Source organism: Coturnix japonica, chromosome W (genome assembly GCF_054131305.1).
Source record: "Coturnix japonica strain WE chromosome W, WE-NBRP24, whole genome shotgun sequence".
NCBI classification, from domain to species: Eukaryota; Metazoa; Chordata; class Aves; order Galliformes; family Phasianidae; genus Coturnix; species Coturnix japonica.
The window spans coordinates 32,860,311-32,864,942 of record NC_140701.1 but is presented as its reverse complement, the minus strand read 5'-3'; the positions used below and the strand labels follow the sequence as shown (position 1 = coordinate 32,864,942).

Here is a 4,632-nt window from a genome sequence, read left to right as displayed (position 1 = left end):
TTAATATTTATGTGATCACTTCCCCATCACCCCTAGGACAGCTGGATTAGCAGTTATCATTTACATTTACATGCTACTTATCTGTTGAGTAATTCTGACTGTTGCTCACTAAGCTGTAGCTGTGTTCTTGTGAGGAAAAAAGAAGTCTACAAACCTGCCAGATCCACAGTATCTTTCTGCTGGTTCTGGTATCATGCTGGTAGATGGTATTGCCTCTGCCAGTCATTCAGATCAATTTCTTGCATTCCGCATGGGAGCACCTTTAGGGAAGAAAAAGGATCATGAACATGGAAACTACAAGCTACTACTTTGCTTCTACAGCAAGACTATTGTACTTAAATACTACTGTACTTCAAAGACCCGCAATCACAGTACGCTTGGTTTTAATATTAAACTCTTAAACTTCCACAGCAAATAACATCCGTTCACAAAGAAAATGTAGAGTGGCAACAAAGGAGATACCCCAGTCGTGAAAATGAATGTACTTAGACATATAAACCATACTTTCTCATTGCCTAACTGTACCATTCTGTGCTAGAAATACGATGTTCTGCTGCAGAGTATAATTTGCAGAGACCAAAAGCAGCTAAAACCTGCTCCACTCTGTAATTTGACCATCTGCTGATATTTGGTTCTTATCTCCCTTGCTTTCCAATTGCTCACTCTTTAGACACACGCAAATCACATGGTCAAGGATTACAAAAACACTGTTAGCCAAAAAAAATTATGCTGGCAGAATCTTAACCTTAGAAACGTGTAATTTGGTTGCAAAGAAGAAAGTGAAGATGAACACAGTAACCAAATACTAACTGATACATAAGGCTTCTCTCACACATCCTGAAAACAGAACCACCAGCCTCAATGAACTCTGCTCTTCAGACACTGACTGAAATTCAAGTATTACATGTAGCCGCCTGAATCTGGCAATAGTCAAAGAATCCTCTACCTCCAGCTCCTTAGCATCAAAGGACCGCTGTGGCAGAATTTCACTGAAGCCTTCAAAAAAAGCTTGTGTCTGTTCCTCTACGCCTCAGGAAAGTCTCCATTCTGCTACCAGCCTGGAAAAGATACAGAAGGATCATTTAAAATGGGCTACGCTAACCCAAGTTCATCTTTGTTAGTTTGTTTTGAAACGAAGCGTAAGCTGTGTTAAGAAAAATGCTGGAAAGTTCTGGGGATAGAGCACTGTATAACTGTACTCTAATTTTATTTACAACCTTCAATCTGTGCAAACAATTTTAAGTTAAAACGCTATGTTTCCAACCACTCGACTATGGAAATCTTTCCAGATGACTCGTGACAAAAGCAACTGCTTCAGCGCACACTTACAGTAAAGCACACCTACCTTGTGCTGGCCACGCAGGAAGCACGTGACGCAGCTCCAGACTGCTTTCCTGAGGCCCAGCTTCATTTCACGGCCACTCACTCTCTGCTGCTGGACATTCTGCAACGGAAAAGCCACCAGATGCAAATCCCATCCCTTGCAGATGGCATCAGACCTCCGCTCTCATGGCAGTCGCACTCACGGCTCCGGGGGAGAAAGCAGACGTGTGCTTACCGAGCGAGCGCTGTTTGCTGCCAGCTGCTGGTAGGAACCCACGCCTAACCCTACAGTACCAACAGTAACCTATGCCTAACTCTACTATGGGAACAATCAACTACTCCTAACACTACAGCACGAACAGGAACCTACTCCTAACAGGAAAACACCAACAATACCTACTCCTAACACTAAAACATGAACAATAACCTACGCCTAACTCAAGAACATGAACAACTTACCTACACCTAACTAAAACTAAACTAAACACTAAAACCAACAAGAATAACTGGAACGGGGACAAAGAGAGTAAAGATGGGACTGGGTGCCCACAGAACGTGGCTGCAGAAGAGGCCCAAAGGAGGAGCAGATGTTACAAAAATGCCACCCAGCTAATGCCGGGGGCGGGGGCCGCACAGTGGGTAAGGAGCTCAGCGCCTGGACCAGCCACGGTGGAGCTGCAATGGTGCCAACGCAGGGCCTGGCACGGTGGTGTGGTGCCAGGCCAGCTATGCTGCGGGTGGATCCACCTCCATGGGCTCCTCTGCAGGTGGATCCACCTCCATTGGCTCATCCAGAGGCGGATCCACCTCCATTGGCTCCACATGGGTGGTGGTCACCAGGCTGGTGCAGGCATGATGAAAAATGGCTCTCTTACCCCTCCTCTGCCTGATGGTCAAGGTGGGCCCCCTCCTCCTCTTCGGTTCTGGGGCCTCCAGCTCCATCCTCCCGCCTGAAACAGGGAAAACTTCCACCCTCGCCCTCTTCGCTGCTGACATGGCTGTTACATGTCACAGCTGTCAGATGTGAGTGCACTGCGCGCGGCAGCGGTGACCAAGGTGACGTGGAGAGGGTTCTAAAATGGCGGCTGAACTGCTGGCACTGGCGTTCCACATAGGATGAGGAGGGGGCTAGAGGGCAGGGCACGGCACGGGAGCTAAAAGGCGCTCCCTGTGCCCAGCAGGCAGCCCTTCTCTCCAGCCAGCAAAAGGGCACAGAAGAGCCGGCCCTGAGAAAAGGGCCGTCGGCCTCCTTCACCCTCCCCCTCCTTCCACAAGGGAATCCCCCCTTGGGGCTGGGGCACGCAGCACACAGCAGCACACTCAGGGATCTCCTGAAGTCAGTACCAACAACAGCAGGCTCCAAAGGGGACCTAACTACGCCTGCCTGCTGCTACACAGAATCCTGGCTTCCATTTCAGCACCCAGCGCCTCTTCCTGCAGGTCACTTCTGGGCATTCAAACATCACCTACAATAAATACGACCAACTGAGTTCTGAACAAAAGCTTCAGAGTCTCTGAGGGAAGACCTCATTCCCTATGAGCTTCCTCCACAAGGCTGCTTGTTACTCGCCTGGCTTAGAAAGCCCTTGCATTCAACAACCCCAAAATCACACCCCCACTGCTCGCCAGAGCATCTCAGGCAGCCTTGCTGGCAAAGACGGGCTAGGGAAGTATTGCAGGACTCAACTTCCATCTCCTCCTGCCACGAAGCAGGCAGCCGGCAGCCGGGAGCAGGGAGGCAGCATCTGGGACACAGAGCTATCAGCAGAACAGCTGTGGGAGGCTCACACCGAGCCCAGCAACACTTCAGCTGCACCGAGGGGACAGGCACACGCTGGTGCTGTGGCTCCGTGCCCAGGGGCGCAGCTGCCGCAGGGCCAGCCTACATCAGCCCGGGCAGCTTCTGCCAGCTCCCACACAGCTTCTCCCCTTTGCACTTTCTCGTGCCAGGGAAAACCAGGCCAACAGGCAGAGACCTGGTGCGGGACGCAGACTGCCCACCAAGGCCACCCAGTCCAACTGCTGGCCCCGCACAGGAACACCCAAATGCAAACCCCAGCTCCCAGAGCATTGTTCAAATGCTCCTGCAGCTCTGGCAGCTCGCTGCTGGCATCACCGCCCTGGGCAGTGCTTCCACTGCCCTTGCTCCTGCCACAAGACACCAACGTCTGCTTCTAATGCGGCTCCATGATGGGACCCTGTTTGCAATAGAAAAACACACGGAGGCTGCCAGCCACTGCAACACGCGCTGTGAAACCCCTGGCACTGCTGAGTCCGAAGAGCAGATGAGAGAAGCATCTGCCTGCGATGGACGGGCTGCGGAGGGATTGAATCCTGCCTTCGAATCGGGACACCGCAGAGCCTCCCTGGGGACCCAAAGACTTATGGCAGCGCCAACACAGCAGGCAGAAACGCAACATGCTCCTGACTGCCCGCACTGTTAAAAAGCTCCCTCTCCCTCCCTCCGCCCTATGACGGCAGCCCTTCAAAGCAACCAACACAACCACGCCAAACCGCAGCCCGGACTCGTCCCGCTCACTGCAATCCAGACCCACTCCATCCGTACAAACCTTCATCCATGCCGTTTCTTAACCGGGCCTCGGCGCCACCCGGATCTTACAGCCAGCGAGCGGCTGGCAAACAAACGGCCGTCTTCCTCTTCCTGCCGCACAGCCCAGCATGGTCGGAGCCGCACCACACGATCCGGGCTGGGGCCGGCTCAGGCTCTGCCTCCAGGCTTTTGGGGCCGGCCGGGTGACTCCGCAGCACAGCGAGACCGTGGAGCTGCCCGGGAGCTGCCTCTGGGTGCCCGCAGCGCTGCGAGCTCCTCCCCTGACAGCCCCTCCATGCCCGCCATGGCCCGGAAGTGCTCTCCGCCGCCTGCAGGAAGCACTTCCTGTCACATGGCTCAGACCGGGCTGGGGCCTGTTGGGGAGGGGCAGTGAGGGGCCCAAAACTGGACACAGCGCTCGAGGTGCTGCCTCACCAGATCTGAGTACAGGGGGACAATCACCTCTCTGTTCCTCCTGGCAACACCGTTCCTGATGCAAGCCAGGATGCTGTTGGCCTTCTTGGCCACCTGGGCACACTGTCGGCTCGTGTTCAGCCGAGCATCAATCAGTACCCCCAGGTCCATTACCTCTACGCAGTCTTCCAGCCACTCCGCCCCAAGCCTATAGCACCGCCTGGGGTTGTTGTGGCCAAAGTGTAGGACCCGGCATTTGGTCTCGTTGAACTGACTTGCGGAATCAAACTCTATAATCCAGAAATGGGTTATAAAGCAGGTATGTTTATTCCAGAGTTGCACAG

The 4,632-nt window shown here is 53.3% G+C and overlaps 1 pseudogene; it reads right to left on the bottom strand.

Annotated features, from left to right (window-relative positions):
- Window positions 1-226: 226 nt before the first annotated feature.
- LOC146754717 (uncharacterized) lies at window positions 227-4,180 on the bottom strand (annotated as a pseudogene).
- Between the last annotated feature and the right edge of the window lie 452 nt (window positions 4,181-4,632).